The sequence below is a fragment of the Drosophila virilis genome, chromosome 4, assembly GCF_030788295.1.
Source record: "Drosophila virilis strain 15010-1051.87 chromosome 4, Dvir_AGI_RSII-ME, whole genome shotgun sequence".
NCBI lineage: Eukaryota > Metazoa > Arthropoda > Insecta > Diptera > Drosophilidae > Drosophila > Drosophila virilis.
The window spans coordinates 18,474,672-18,491,750 of record NC_091546.1 but is presented as its reverse complement, the minus strand read 5'-3'; the positions used below and the strand labels follow the sequence as shown (position 1 = coordinate 18,491,750).

The 17,079-nt window shown below is 38.5% G+C and overlaps 1 long non-coding RNA gene across 1 annotated transcript in view; it reads right to left on the bottom strand.

Moving 5' to 3' along the window:
- The window catches only part of LOC116651369 (uncharacterized), a 93,509-nt gene that overhangs the window by 12,067 nt on the left and 64,363 nt on the right, over positions 1–17,079 (bottom strand). The window lies entirely within an intron of this gene.

Below are 17,079 nucleotides of genomic sequence, written 5' to 3'. Positions count from 1 at the left end.
ACTTGATAAGCCGCAGAAGCTATATGGATGGGGTAGAAAAAACTATTTTAAATTTCATATGGTCTCGTCTCGGCTCATTAGCAAATCAAATTTATACAAGATACGAGAGAGATATTTAGGGCAACCCAGCAGCAAGCTGGCTGACGCTCGAAAAATCAACCCAAACACCCCATGGCTGACCACATGAAACTTTGGACTGAAACAGAATTGACAGGAAAAGTGAAACTTGGCTTTGATTTGTGGGCATGCCATGCAAAAATGCCTCTGCAGACAAGTTTTGGGATTCATTTGGGTTTCGGATAATTGGAAACCGCGCTGACAGCTGGCCCCCAGTCAACCAAAACCGAACGCTCAAAGTGTCCATTTTTCTTCTAGGTCACACACATATGTATGTATGTGGGTGTCAGCTCTCAGGCCCTAATCCAAAAGTCAATACCAAGGCAAACACGTGGCGCAATCTACTTAATTTGTAGCAAAGAACTTTTTGGTAGCCACATAATCATCCAGCTTTGTCATATTCAATTACTGGATAGATATGGGGTAAAACCTTATTCGGAAACGCGGCATTGAAATTATATTTTAAAAAGGTAGGTTCGATTTGATAAACTTCAATCGATTAGAAAATATCAGAAAGCTTCTTCCAGGCCAAGTTATCTTGTTTTATAAAAGAGTAACACTTAGTTCTCCAGCAAACTGCCTTTACTAACATGAAAATGGAAGAAAACAAGCTAGGTTAATAGAGAAAAAGGCCTGTTTATAAGTATCATATACATCGTAATAGATTTATATTTATATATTGAGCAATCAGTTGCACTCTGTTTTACAGGGAATTATTCTCCGTTTGTTTGGCCTGAACCAGCCTATTTAGTTATCAAACGAAACGCTGGCTCTAGATTATCTAGATGCATATATCTATTACCCATCCAAGCTAGCCCGGCTCTTCAATTCACTTCCGTTACGATTTTGCTTACTTCCGTTTGCACATTTACGCCAGTTGGCATCGCGAGCGCCTAATAGAAAACTGTTCACACGTGCTGCAAATTACCCAGTTTGAAAACCCACTCAACTAACCCAATACACAGACCAGACGTGGACCCCACCACTCGCCCCCAAATAGAGCCAGCCGCGTATCCCACAGACAGTTCGTGCGGTCAATAAATGTAAATAAAATGGACGCGACCGCGTATCCAAGGGGCACGCCCCATTTGTTGGCTGGTATCGGAGCAAAAAGTGGGCAACAACAAGAGAAGAAAAAAAAAAAAGGAAACTGTTATAGAAATTGCATAGTGAAAATTGTAACGAAATTATGCAGGTAATTTATGTTGTTGCTGTTGTTGTTGTTGTTCTTTGTGTTTCCATTTTTTTTTTTTCACGCACATTTATTGATTTTTTCCGTGTGAAAATTAAATTCCCATTTTGAGTTGCTCAGGTCCGAACATAAAGTTTTGTTAGACGCGATTACCAACTCGTCTCCCCGCTGTTCACCGTCTTCACGAGTCGCTTCAAAATTGAATTGAAGCGCGTTGTGTAAATCAGCGGCTCAATAAAATCTAATAGTCCCGGGCAGATTGCGGCTAGGCACGCATCCAAAACTCAATGAGACCACGCAAGAAACGCGAGAACTTTGGGTACGAGCACATAAATTAACAGGGGACCCAGGCGACTACGCTACTGTCGAACATTGGGAAACAAGGACGCGAACGTCCTTGACAGTGGCAAAATCTCATAAAAACAGCAGCAGAAATCCAAGAGATCTTAGATTAACCGAAGTATTCATGCTCTAGCTAAGTCAAATTAACTAAATAGAACAAATTAGCGAAATACTTTTCAAACAAGTTATACAACACTTTTACAAACATATTGCCTGGAAACTAGCTGAAAATGACAATAATATAAAATAATATTTCAATTCCAAACATGAATCAGAACTAAGCTTTACCCATTTTCGCAAGTTAAGCATGTCAAAGCTCATGACAAATTCAAAATAATCTTTTTTGCAGAGCACAAACCGATAGAAGCCGTTTGGCAAATTAACTAATGACCCCATATTAGGTGCTAGGCATCTTGGCGGACTCAAGCGTTGGCGGGGTTAACTTCTCTAAAATGTTTGGGATGGGGGGCCGACGGGGTCGGAAATGTTGCTGTCGCGTTTGTTTAATTGTCGTGCGACCCGCTTTTTGCTCGTTTTAATGAGTCAATTTAAATTCCGATTTCGATTGTCCATTGCGGGACACACAGAGAGCACACAGCTTGCAGCTGCCAGACTGCGGCCAAATCGATGTTCATTAGCAGAAGGCGCTGCCACGCCCACACGCTATAGTGACGCCCGCGAAAAACGAATGAGTTTTTTTTTTCGCCGTTCGCATTGTCAACGCAATTAGCTGAAGTTTCAAAGTTAATATTGGTTTTTGTTTTTAGCATTGAAATGATACAAAAGTCGAGAATTTAATAGAAATTTGTGTTAAATATATGTATATATAATTATGCGTTTTTTTTTATTATTATTATTATAATTTATATGTAATTAAAAGCTGACCACACTTTTTGTTAGCTAAATTAATGAACGAAACATTTGCTTTTTAATGCGCTACACCCTATTAACTTGTCAAAGGGGCTGTTATGAAATTTTCAATATGTATTTTTGTAACTTACAGAAGTGCTCGATCATGTCAATGCAAAATATCAATATTTTTTGAAAATTTTGTTTTATTTGTTTAATTTTCTATATTTGTTTTTAATGTACTCTTGTTTATTGTTTGCCTTTTTTTTATCCTATTCTGTGCTTAAATTTCCATGTACTAATAAATTTAATTCATCATATTTTAAACACATGGATTTTTTATATTAATTGTAAAGGATATTGCCTAGTCACAGTCTAACTTAGTTTCTATTCTCTAGCGTTTTTTATGCATTATGGCAACCGTAATTAAAACATCAGCGTTTTATTATTTGATTTATTATACGCATATGATGGCCAGCAAAAACAACTACAAGGACAGCAGCAACAAAAACAATAGCAACAACAACTGCCAAACGCATGTGTAATTGCATATTTGAACTCAATTAACTGGCGACTTGACCGCACAAATTTGTCAAGGCTTGCGGGGCAAAGGGTTTAGCAAAAGCGCAAAGTATCACATCAGCATAGGACAAGGGGAATGTGGGAGCGAGTTGTTTGCCAAGCAGCGTCTGCCATAAATTTCTTGCTACGCACTCACTCAACTTGACCCCGAGCTGGAGAGAACGACAAGGATATTTTGTTGAGCGCAGTGCTGCATGAAATGAAATTTAGCGCAACGGCCTCTTTCCATACGCTTTTTTATGCCGGCCAAAACAATTTATGGCTAAGCGCGCATGTTGGCCTAAAAATGTATATATGTATATTTATTTATATAAGGCTTGCATGCGTACATATGCATGTACGTACATATATAAATTGTTACATAGAAACACGTCAATAAATTACAGGCCCCCAAGCCTTAGACGTAGCCAAGTTGAACTAATAGCAGCTCCACAGCTCCTCGCAATTCAAGTAGGGGTGCGGATTTTAAAATTCAACCAAAATTTAGATACCCTAGAGAGAGTAAACGCAGCTTATACAATAACCTACACAGAGAGTCCAAGCAGAACTCTAATCTGGTTAAGGTTTATCAGAAATATAATAAGCTGCAAGCCAAATAATTCGAAAAACAAGGTTCATTGATTCAGTTCTGAATACTGTTCGTTAATATTCTTGAAACCGATTTTCAATTAACAAACATTGAGTGTAGCACATTTGTTGACAAGTCTATGAAGCCCAATGAGAGTGTATAAAAAAACGCAAATCAACAAGAAATATAAATTTAAACTCTGTGTCAACATGCAGCAGGTCATTGGCAGTAGAAGGGTATAATAGCGGGACGGGTTGCGGGCGTGAGCAGGCTCAACAATTTATGCCAAAACGCGACAACATGCAAAACAACAACAGCGGCAACAACAAGCGGTCGTTAGTGTATGCGTGTGTGTTAATTAAAATGCCTTAATTAAAATAATATGAAATGTTTGCAAGCGCGAGCGGAAAGCAATAGACAGCAGGCATGGGCGGAAGTGAAAGAGAGAACGATAGAGAGAGAGAAGGAGAGGGGAGAAAGGGGCGGAGTGGTAGACTGAAAGAATCGCAAACTTTTTGCTCATTGACTGGCGCATAGATTGACAAGCATGACAGAGGCAACTGGCCCGCCCCCAAAGACCAGTACCGCAGACTTGTCGCACATCCCCCAAGCACCCCTAACACCAGACACATACACACACACACACACACACACACACATACACAGAGGGGGTGTTGCCCCAAACGTATTAAAAACTTTACAATTTTGCAGTGTAGTCAAGTTTAATTTTTTGGTTGAGTTCATGCGAAAATTGCAAAAATCATATTCCAACTGTTTGGCAAGCCATCAAAGGTATGGCCAGCATCAGGGTGCAAGGTTGTTTTAGGAGGGGTTCGTGATGGAGAGTGGGAAGCGGCGGAAGGGGCTGTTGCTGCTGGGGCAACGATTTTAGATCGCAACATAAATCGAAATGACAGACAACGAAACGTAAAATGAAAACTGCAGTTGGTCAGAAGTGCTGCGAGAGCGAGCGCGCAACGTTTAGAGGGTGACGGGTGGCTGAATGGCGCGGGGAAGGGGAACAGTTGGGTATCTGCCATTGAAACGGACAGTGCAACATGTGTGCATGATCTGCGCCCCCTATCCCGTCTCAATAACCCTCTTATAGATTTATTTGCATAGCAAATTGAAAATGTTCTATAAACAGTGCTGACTGAAAGTCTTTAGACACAGCAGGCATGCAGCCGGTACAAGAAATTGTGTATGGCAGCTCGCCGCCCAGCCCCATCTCGTAAGTAACCTAGTCAGCCAACCCAACCAGTTACCAAGCCCGAACCACTTGTACCACCCGCACTTTGGCCATAAGTACTCTTCTCCACTTTTCGTTTGTCCGTGGTATCTGTTTCTTTTTAATGTCTTATCTACGTGGGTTGCCTTTTCAAATTAAGCAACAAATTTAATACGAAACACACGCGCAGTGCATAAAAACCAAGCAGCGCAAAAAACGAAACAGACGAAAACACAAAAAAAACAAACACTTTCAACTGTTGAAATCCACAGACAACAACTGCTTCAGTCCCACCATCTTCTAGCAACCCTGACAGAAGCCCCAGCAGGAGTCATAATTATACTCGGCCCATCGTGCTGTGCGCGGCACGCAAAACATTTTTTGTAATTATCTCTCTAAAACCTAAAAAAAAAAAAAAAACAAATAACAAAAAACACAAATACAAAGAGGAAACACTTACAACAGAATAAAAATTGTACAGATGCTAAAGGAAAGAGTCTTCAAATTGTCGCCACTGAAATGCTCTTACAACATTGCAACTTGTAATTAATAAAAAATAAATTATGTTTAACATTCATTTAAATTTATTTGCTGAATTATTTTCTAAATTTATATAATCAAAAATATATTTATCTATATAAATATATTATTTAATTAACTAGATCAGAAAAAGAATGACAAGGGTAAGAAGGATAACAAATGTTGTAACATAAAAATGAGAATGGTATTAAAAAAATTAATGCCTTTAAAAACAGTTTGAAGATTAGAACATTCAGAATTAACTCACAGTTTTAATAATAATAAATACAACTTACACACACTAGTGCACATTCACTTTTGTGCAGGGTATTCGGAAAACACTAACAGCAAGCAAATGAAGTTACTGCAGTGCACGTGTTGCGAGAGCCAGGGAAAAGGTTTTCACAAATGAATGCTCGGAATTTACACCCCTTTCGCCCACCATATCTTTGTATAATGTGCATGTGTCTCTAATTAGCAGAAGAAAAGTTATAAAGTACTTTGCTTTTAGGAAATGCCTAGCAAATGCCTATAATCAACTATTGCTGGCATTGTAAAAAAAATGTATTTTGTTTATTAATAAAGAGCACAAAATTCAATTAAAATCGATCAACTGCAGACTGAGATGAGATAAAGTTTAGTTTAAAGTCGTAAAAGTTTCGTTTTCTCTTCTAAAAGTTTTCCAGCTAAAATTTACAATCCCTGCTGTGAGTAAAGTACCTGCCACTTAACTAGTAAAATCAAGCATTTGACAAGTTGCTAGCTAGTGTGGGTGGTGTGTGGGCGTGGCCTTACATTAAACTGCTTAAGTGAAAGGAATGAGGGTAGGGTGGTTGGGGGTTGGAGTTGGGTTGTTATAGAGGGGCGTTGCTTGCAACATTGTCACTTTATGGGTCAACGGTTTGGCTGCACTTATTGCTGTTATTGTTATGGTTAGTGTTAGCGCTGTTACGGGTTGAGCGAATGGCTATAATAAAGCAAACATATGACAGCAGTGCGAGCAGCAGCAGCAGCAGCACTGGCAACAACAACAACACCAACAGTAAGAACTTGAACAACAACAGAGGAAAACAACAAAGTTTTGCCGCCTGCAGTCAAGGCAAGACGAGCGAAAGGCAGCCAATAAAGTCAAGAACAAAGTCATGAAAAACGTTGCCAAAAATAAAGAGAGAGCGCCGGAGATACGAGATCCAACAAGGCAGCTATAAGTGGGTGTGGATGTGGGTGTATGCATGTGTGTGTGCGTGCGTGTGTGTAGCGTGTTATTATTATTTTTACTGCAAGGCATTCGCATAAAGGACATAATCATATTTTTCATCAAAGTCAGCAGTAGCGATAAAACCTACAACAACAACGCACAACGAGCGCAATAATACAAGCCACTATGTATATATAAATATATATATATATATGTAGACATGGGTTCGTGTGTGTAAGTGTGTGTGGATTGGTGTGTGTATGAGACATTGGCTGTCTCTTTCGCTGATATGCGCAGCATATCTATTCTGCAGTTGCTGTCAACATTTTTCATATCATAAACACTTTTTCTGTTGATATTACCAACAATAACTTTTACCCGACACATACGCACACACACAACCAAAACGGTGTGTATATATGAGTGTGTGTGTGTGTGTTTTTTTGTCACGCCTTCCTGTCGCGTTTGTTGAGGGCGTCGTCCAGTTTGCCTTTGACGCGTTTCTCGTTTGCCCCACATCGCGAAATGTCGGCCTTGTCAAAAGATACGTTGCGTGCTTGTTGTGAGTGTGTGTGTGTGTGTGCGTGTGTGCGGGTGTAAATGTGCTGAGCATATCGATGGCAATACTTTGCGTGTTTTGTGTGTGCAGCCGGACAACTCTTCAAGGTGTGCATGCAAAAATCATCTCACCTTGAAAATTAAGAAACGCGGCATGTCTGAAGCCAAACGACAGAAGCTTTAAAATCTTGCAGCTCACACCAAAAGGTCAAAAGGTTAATTTGGACCGTTTGAATATATAATCAAAAAATATAAATGAATATATTTATATATATATATATATAACTGCAGCCGTCTAGCAAATATAAAATAAAACAATAAAGTTGTTCAAGCAACTTTTGGACAGCATTTGAAATTTCGTATTTCTTTCAATAATGTACAATTAGATATTGACAAGAGCTTTAACCTAAGACGCTTACAAAATGCAGGCCAATGTTTTAAGTGGAAATAGCCAAAACGTAAGATAAAGCCTATACGATTGAATTTCCATTTCCCTTGTCCAACTGTAGAGTGCGGAACAATGTTTGGGTGACCACAGCAACTAATAACCAAGCCGATGCCCATCATAATATTCTTGGATATATATACCAACCGCAGGCCAGACTTGGCTAGGCGAGCTGGTTGGCCTGGCAACAGGATGTTTCGCCTACACAGCGGCAACCCACACAAACAGACACACACACACACAAACACTCACACTCATCTACATGTGATTCTATATGCCTATCTCTATAGCTACTTTGACTGGTCCATCTTTCTATTTGCTTCGATGTTGGCCCTCGCCTTGGTTATCTTTACACAAAGATGACATTTGTGTTGAAACAGGCAAATTAGTATTTATTGCCTTCTGCTGCTGTTGCTGACATATTATTTTATTTGTTTAATTAATTTACAAAAAAAAAATAGAACCAGCAAAAGGGACCACAAGACAAAATCATCAACAAGAACAACAACAGGAACAGCAGGAGCAGGAGCAGCAGCAACTATTCCCCCTGAACGCCTCCCTTTTATGTCATATGGCATATGGCAGCTGTAATAAATAAGCGTCTAGCAACAGATAACCAAACACATTCCAAAGAGCCTGCTCTCCTGAAATGCTGGTGCTCGTAAATTTTATACGTAGTTTGGGTTGATTTAATGGTCCTGTTCCCCGCCTGCCGATGCCCCTCTTCGTAACTGTACACATAATTAAATCAACTAAATATTTAACGGCACATTTATTTGACTCTTCCTCTCTCTGTCTTACGTCCTGCGCCCTTGACCATTTAGCCAGGATTTTTATTACATAGCTGCGGCATTAAGTGGTCGAGAGTTCAAGTTCCATTCCAGTTCATTCGTGGCCAGTGTCCGGCCCCCATAAATTAGCAATGCCTAAGCAAAATTGTATTAAGTAAATCATGTGGCAACGTTCAGAACGTTCCACGCCCACACCAGCCCCTCCTTCTATGCCTGGCGCATTTTTGCCTATTGTCCTCGAGTTTTGGTATTTAATGCTCTTTATTTGGCTTTCCTTCAATAATTATGAAGTGTTGATTTGACAAATGCTTTAAGAATTCGAGATTGTGTGAGGGTTTATCTTCGGAAACATCCAATATCTATGAAGTTTATTGTAATATGCGATATGTACTGGAGAAATATGCTATATATACAGTGAAATTTCCTAAAATACCATTATTGTCTAAAAAAAAATCATACACAAACTATTTTATAGCTAACATTTGAAGCGTTCATTCAATTTTTTTAATAAATTTATCCAGAAAAAGCTTTTTCCAAAAAATATATATTGCCCCCATTCACTTATATATTTCAAATAACCTCAATAATTGATTAATATTAAAAGTTTCCTCTTCTTTTGTTTGGGTATGAAGTTCACTTACATTTTTACCATTCTCTCTAGTTCCTGATTTCAATTGTCTTTTTGTTTCTATTAATGAGAACAGACAAAATAAAGACGAAAAGGAAGATACTCTATATGATTGGAGATTGGACACTGGCGTGCAGAACACTTGCTGAAGGCCATTTGCTAGACACATTGTGTGGGAGTTCTTGTTGGATTTATTTCACGGCACATTTAATTCGAGCACGCGCTTGACGGCACAGCGAGAATATCCTTGACGATGCGACTGACAGCTTTGAGGACAATTCGACGACAGTTGAGAAATTTTACGGATGTGGGGCACAGGCACAGGCACAGACACGGGCACGGGTGCAGAAACGGCAACGAAGCAGTGTGCTGTGTTGTAATTTGTTTAATTTTAAGTAGCTGTAGGAGCACTATTTGACTTGCCCGTGGGTCTGCCAGCCGAGGGCAATAGAAAACCAGAGCGGTACGCGTTTTCTTATTCCCCCAGCTCACTTATCAACTGTCCAGAGAGTTGTTGTTGCTGTTGTTGTTTCTATTGTTGCTGGCAGGGGCCGGCCATAAAAATCAAAAGAGCATAAAAATACATTTGATAACACAGCGAGTTCTGTTTGTTATGTTTGCCTATGCCCATTGCCGTTGCCGTTGCCTTTGCCTTTGCCTTTGCCTTTGCCGTCGCCTTTGGCCCTTGGCGTATTTGCCTTAAGTGCTCATTTCAATGTCGCCAAGTGTCAGCCGCCAAGACGTGGGCCACAGCAGCCGCACCAGCGGCAGCAGCAGGCTCAAGCGGTAGTCGCCATAGCCCAGGAAATTGGCAATGTTAAAGCCAAAGAATGAGAAAAAAAGAAGGAAAAAAATCGGGAGGCAAACGAGCACCGACTACGTCCAAAAGTGAATTAAAATAAATTTGCTAGCGGGGATTTGGGGATTTGTTGTGCTCCGCATTTTTAGTATCGCACTAAGGACACCCTCGCTACGATTCTGACATTCACACCCAGGGCTGGGCAAATTCCCACTCAAGTGATTTACAATAGTTGTTCGGGTCGACAGTGTATGAGCGCAAAGTCTAATGTTTAAATAATTGAGTCTTAGGGCTGAAAGCATAGGTCTTTAAAATGTACTTTTTATAAGATAACTAATCTGAAATGTTTTTTTTCTTATATTTTTATAAAAACTTTTAAATACAATAAAATTGTTTTAAATATTTTACTACCTGCTGTACTGAAAACTAATAAAAATATATCTATCTTGCTCTCTTATGCGATTTTCAAGTAAGTCTTACACGATTCTCACAATTACTGAAATAAATCCACTTAATGTGATGCGAATGTGTATTAGTTCCTTACACGTTTCGTTTAATAAATACAAAATATTTATTATTTTCAACCGAGCTTTTCCCATCTGATGTTGCATTTACAAAATATTTGCATATACATATGCGTCAATATATATTTTTCATTTTATTATGGAATTAATTCGTTGTATTATTGGTTGGATATGTTTATTTGAAAAGAACAACTTTTTTCTGATTAAAATATTTATTTGCCCCTGCTTTTTATATGTTTTATTTAATATTGAATGCGTGGTGGAATTTATCAGGCAAGCTATATCATTAATTTCCCATTCCATAGGTTTCCATCCCTGAATTATAAAATAACTTGACTCTCATAGCAGTTCTTTGAAAACGTATCCGCAATAATAATTTGCTGCATTTTGGTAAGGAAGGGGAAGTAAATGTTTTTGCGCCTGTGGCTATTATTTTTACTGACGAGAGAGAGAGAGAGATAGAGACTCAGCCTTGTTATCGGCTCTGGCTGTTTGTCTATTGACATAAGCATACGGCATTTATATAATTGTTATATCAAATATCAGACATTCTTGAAAACACACTTTAAGCGCTCAAAATGCCATCAAATTGATGGCTTTAAAATTAGCGTAAAGTCAACGGCCGAGCCCAGACCCCAGCGGAGCAAAGTGAAAGTGAAAGGCGCCAGCCGTGGCGAGGTGGAGGGCGCGCTGGGTCGAGCCGGCGGAGAATGTGCGGTTCCAAATGGGCTGCTACGAAAGTGCTTGGGTAGGAAGTGCTGGGGCGCTCAGTCGCATTGATAATAACGCCATGGTGGCTTGTGTCTTGGGGCTTTTTGGGTGCTTCTTTTGGCCCAGTTTGCAAAACTTTACAATTAGATTTGCGCGCGGCTAAGCTGTCGTAAGACCTTTCGGTCAGGCAAGCGTCCCCTCTCCACACCGCCCTTCGTTGCCCACCCAGTAGGCGTGATTTATTGGCACATTGTTGGTTTGTTGTGGCTTGCACATAAATCAAGTAAATATGTTGCGACTCCGTTAAGAAAATTCAACAATTTGCGCAGACTAAGAAAAAAATAGAAACAGCAACTAAAATAATTTCAATCTCTTTTTTTTGTTTTCCCCGTTCTTGGTTTGGGTCGGTCAACGACTCGCCCTAATGATTACAACATAATCCAATTTTCATTACGTTTACATCAGTTCAAGAAGATAAATGAAATGTTCAAATAATAAGACCAAAACTGAGACCATTTTGCGTTAACCCTTTTTTTGTTTTCATCAGCTCCCTGACGTTTCTTAACATTAACCGAGATCTCTGTGGGTTGCGCTGGAATACTCTTACTATGAAGGGGTAAAACGACTTGACAGTTTAGTTGAAAATTATTCTAGCGAATGCAACTAATATCAAGGAAGTTCAACATATAGCTTAGGATTAAATTAAATTTTAAAATCATGTTTGATTGATTCAAGCAATAAACTTTAATAATAAGAATGAATTTAAAAAAGAATTACACAGGCAAAAAATAATCAATTATTATATAAGGGCGATATAAAATGAATTTGTAAAAATGTAATATCCAATCTCCGAATTTAAAAAAAAACATTCCGGATTGACTTTTCTCACTCTCCGGACAGTGTAATTAAATTTCGGCGTTCCAAGGCTGAATTGTTTCTGTAGTCATTTTCCATCAGTTATTTTTTAGCATTTGCATAATTTTCTACAGATTAAACTACAATTTATCATATTTTTTTCTGACATGTTGTTGTTTTTCTTCGTCTTGAGCTACGGCCGAATGCTCAAAGTGATTTTTAATAGCAGGAAAATGGTTTCTTTAAGATTAAGCTTCCTAGTCTTATTACCCAAGCAATCATTTGTTTATGCTCGCAACTGAGAAAAAGTATAAGGATTTAGGCCGAGCTGATAGAAGAGATTGCATTTGGTCTGGTTACCATTTTTTTTGTTTTTTTTTTTGTTTTGGTTGAAAATGCAGAGTCAGCGAAAGGGGATAAACATACATCAAAGGCGGCCATAAATCTGTGGACTGCACGACTCGAGTCCTAGAGTCAGTATGAGTTCTGGGAAAATGCGAAAATCACTTTGCAATATTAAGCAGAAGCGGGCGAGGAGCACATAAAGCGCCACGCACGATAACTTGACCAAACAATGAGCGAAAGACACAGATATAAATCCAACTTGGCAGCCGTGAGACACGAAGGGAGAGACAAGCAGCGAACGAGACAGAGAAAGACAGAGAGGGCTGAGAACTTTTGAGTTGAAGTCAACACATTTTCACACACAATAAATTTTTGCCAGCGTTTGCAGGAAAATCGTATACGAAAACGGATACGTGCACTGAGTTGGCTTGGGGGCCATTCGAAAGGGGGCGTGTTCGGTTCGCTTGTTTGCCTATTGATTTTGTTAGGCAACTTAAAGCAGAAACCCTGACACAAACACAAACGCACACATAGAAACACACATGGCGTATGCGCAATTTCGCAATTTCACAATTTTTGGGAAGCAAAACTTTCAGCGTGGACAACCTTGAAAGAAAATTGTGTGGCCCGCATTTTGCCCCTCAATTGAAAGATTTATGAGAAAATGCCGAAGCGTTAATCCAAGTCAATTAGTTTCTTTGTTCATTTTGGACAGCGGCAGCAGCCAAGAATTTGTTCGCTACTTAACTTTATGGCAAAGTTTGCTCGTGACTGACGAAAACTTTGACGACGACTTTGATGACCTTTGCACCAACGCGACCCTCATGGCCAAAAGGTGAATGCAAGCCGGCAGGTTAAAAGGTCAAATATGACCACAATTAGGGCCAGGTAATGCTCACAATTTGTGGTTTTAAGTGTTATTAATGGCAGATGTTGTGGTTTAGCGAAAAGGTAAAGTATACACAGTCCTACAGAGAACACAAAACCAATAGACTTTAAAGTAATAAAGGAGTTAGAGTCTCTTTCTAGACTAGTTCGGAATAGATTCGAAAGATATATAAGAATATATATATCTACTTGCAACTGAAGACTTATTTCAGAGTGTAGGCAAATAAATAAACCAAAGAAAAGGGCAGACTTGACTTGAATTCCAGCACGAAAAACTAAAAGACCTATTTTTAAACTCTCAAATTGTTATCGCGCATTCAACAATACAGGCAAATAAATTGAAAATAAATAAAAAAAAAAGCAAAATTTATGCTTTAGACATGATGCCCAAAACACGCCTAACATATATATTTATTAATATTACAAAAAAAAGAATCCTTCTAAAATACGTCTTTATTTTTCGGAAATTCTGTGCCAGACGCATAGCTACATTCGGTCTCCCACTGCTTTCTGACACTTGATGTCTTATTTGTACCATGAACGGAATTCCCTTAAACACCGCCCTCCCACAAGAACTCAACCCTTTTTATGGTGCTCTCTCGCCTACGCCTGATTTGCCGCCATTGAATTGAATGATTTTGTTTTTCAATTTATTGGGATTTGCTCGACTCGACTCGACTCGTATCGGCAGCCCAGGCTGAGCAAGGCTGCCCGGAAAGAGTCCGAGCATCTAAGCATATAAAGCATTTTTATTATAAAAGGACGCACGATATTATCGATGTTGATTTATTTGCCTACTGGCCCGTTGGGCTGGGCAAATTCTTAAACGGGCTGCTGGATTAAAGCCTTTGTTTTTGCTTTTCAGTTTTTCTTGCAATTTGCTGACCAAAACACGTTTCATGCGTTTGCCTTTTTTATTCGCTTCGCACACATAAAACACATTTTCAAATGCACCAAATTGTTTTTGCACGAATTTATTTAATTAAAATGCTTTTGTTAACGCTCATAAAAGTCAACGTCACACGCAGCGACACTAAAAAATAAACACTGTCCAACCAAGTTATTACAAACATTAAAAATCTAATGAAATGGGAGTTTTAAAAACTGAAAGCTCACACAATAATTTAAAAAACAGAAATGTTGTTGGTTGTAATTTACAACCGAAATTATTGCATTGAGATAAATTAAGAGAAATAAATAGAATAAGATAAATCTAATTATTTGACCCTCAAGTCAATTTGTTGTCCAGTGCCATAATTCTTTTCAACTGAAGTTTTTTTATATCATTTCCTTTAAATTTTTTTTTTGTTTTATTATTTTAAAAATCCGCTAACCGCAGAGCTGACGACCACAAGCGGCTGACGGTTCGTTTTGGTATCTGACTGGTTATTAAAAATAAAACACAAATAAAAAATAAATAAAGGGAGCAAAAAAACAGAAGACAACCAAACTTTGGCTAGAAGCAGTCGCAAAGTGTGCGCCGGCGGCTGTCCCGGGGCTGTGTGAAGGTTGAGGGAGTTGCGCTGTGAATGTGAATTCGCGGCGTCCATAAATCCCGCCAGCATTTCACATGTGTATACGTTTTTTATTGCCATGTGTGTGTGTGTGTGTGTGTTTTAGTCGGGCCACAAGGCAAAACGCTTGGCGCTGCTGTCTTTGCAATTGCCACGGCTGACCCCATTGGCTGGCGAAAGGGGAATATAGAAACAAGCGGGCTGAAGGGGTTCACAACGGAAGCTGGCGGCGAGCTTTGCGCTTAAGTCTAATGCGAAAAGTTGTGAATAGGCTCAGTAGGAAATCCTATTTTATGGCGCAAAGTTACTGCAGTCATAAAAACGTTGGCCAACTCTCTCATGCCAAGCGATATAGCAATCGGTGTAAGTGAAAGAGAGCGAGAGAGAGCGGGCAATGGATAGAGTAATATTGTTGCTTAGAAATTTGGTTTGTTTGTTTGTTTTGCTTATGTAAATATTTATATTTCTCGTAGATAAAGTCAAAAAAAGAGTTAGCATAAGGGGAATAGGTTAAGTTGTCCAAAGGACTTATACGAAATTTTACAGCAGGGCAAAAGAGAAATTCATAATTATATAACAAGAAAAATTGGCATTAGAACTGCAAACAATTTCTTAGAATTATATTTTGGAATTAAAAGGAAAGTTTCTACAAAACAGGATAATGAAAATGAATTACCCTGTTTTATGATGCTTGACTCTAGTCACATATTAATAGAAATAAGTAAAAAAAGGTCTTAAACAAAATTTACTACTTTTATCCTGACAACAATAAAAAATATTGATCTGAGCTTAAGAGCTTTAAGAGCGCAATACACCTACTACAAATGGAACTATACTAGCTTATTTCGCAAGCAGTATTAGCCTTATTTATTTACAAACAATATATTGTTATGACTTAATTACATTTTATAAAATTTACTGGATAATTTGAGTATATAATTTAATTTTCAATTAAAAAACTGCTCAATAATGCAGACATTTATACACATTTATTTATGTGAATTTTTTCTTCAATAAAAGAAATTGAATAAAATCGATTTATGAGCATTTTATGTAAATTATGGCAAAAGCCACAATAACTAAACAATAAGTACAGCTTTATTGAAATTTTATAGTTTGTTTAAATGCATTTATAAAAAAAATAGATTATAATTTGGCCAAGAAACGGTTATTTACAATTGACGTAATATGCCAATAATTTGGTTTAAAAAGTTTATTGCATTTGAATGCACATATTTGAATTTGCATAAACATGAGCTTAAACGTTTCTCGTTCCACCAAAGCCCCTAGTATCTAACCCAGTTAACAGCACTAACCTTTTGCCGCATTCTGTACGTAATATTCCCCAGTGCACGAGACTGCGTGACACGCAAATCTGACACGTAAAATAATAAGCGGAAATGTTGAAATATTCAAAGCAGATACCGCCATCTGTCGCTTCTATGTATTCGTCTCCCGCCTTATCAGGTGAAGCTGCTGCCGCTTCCATTATCGCATTGACGTTAGCTGAAAGTCAAGATTTGTGCGCATTAATGGCACCGATTCAATTTTCAATATCTGCGGCACGTGACTGCCGCCCGCGCCATCGATGTCATTGAAACCTGACGTGCCCAACATGTTTAATTGCCGATAACTCACGAGACAACGGAGCACACCAAATATTTAAAGCACATCAAATTCGACAACTTTGAGTGTACGATTTTGCGATGAGACAAATCACTAACTTGACCAAAGTAAATACAACAAAAGCTTCGCATAGCATAAATAAGACTCATAATACCGACTGATTAAATGATCTGCAAGCGGTAGGAGGTTTTACTCAATGAACCATTTTGGATGTTTCCACTTCCAAGTAGAAATAATGGAGTTCAGTACTCTTTCTTATAGATATGAAAACTAACTATATGATAATGCTCACCTATCTGAGCGTCGGACTTACAAGCGGAAGGTTGCCGCTTCAAATCTTGCAGCAAATCTTGAGATTCATCCCCTCATACTTTTAATTTGAGGAACTTCGATATTATTGTCTAATGTCATATATTAATAAAAGATATAGATTAGTATCAGGAATTTCAAAAATTAAGTAAATTATACACATCACATAGCACATAGTCAATCGTATAGTCATAATACCCCAAACACATTGAAGTTTCAGCTAAACAGGCCAAAACACAGGCAGCCCGAAAAACACACGACGATGGGCATTTGGCAGATCATAAGTTACGCGGAGATTAATAGCCGTACTGAGTGCTTGGCACCTATCAAATTCAATCAAGGACATTCATCAATTTTCAATTTGGCATTTGAACGGAGGGCCAACGAGCAGAACTCGCCGCTGAGTCCGGCACAAACTACACCAGAAAAAATATATATACAAAAAAAAAATAAAAATAAACTGGGATGAAAAGCGGAAGTTCGCTTTTGGT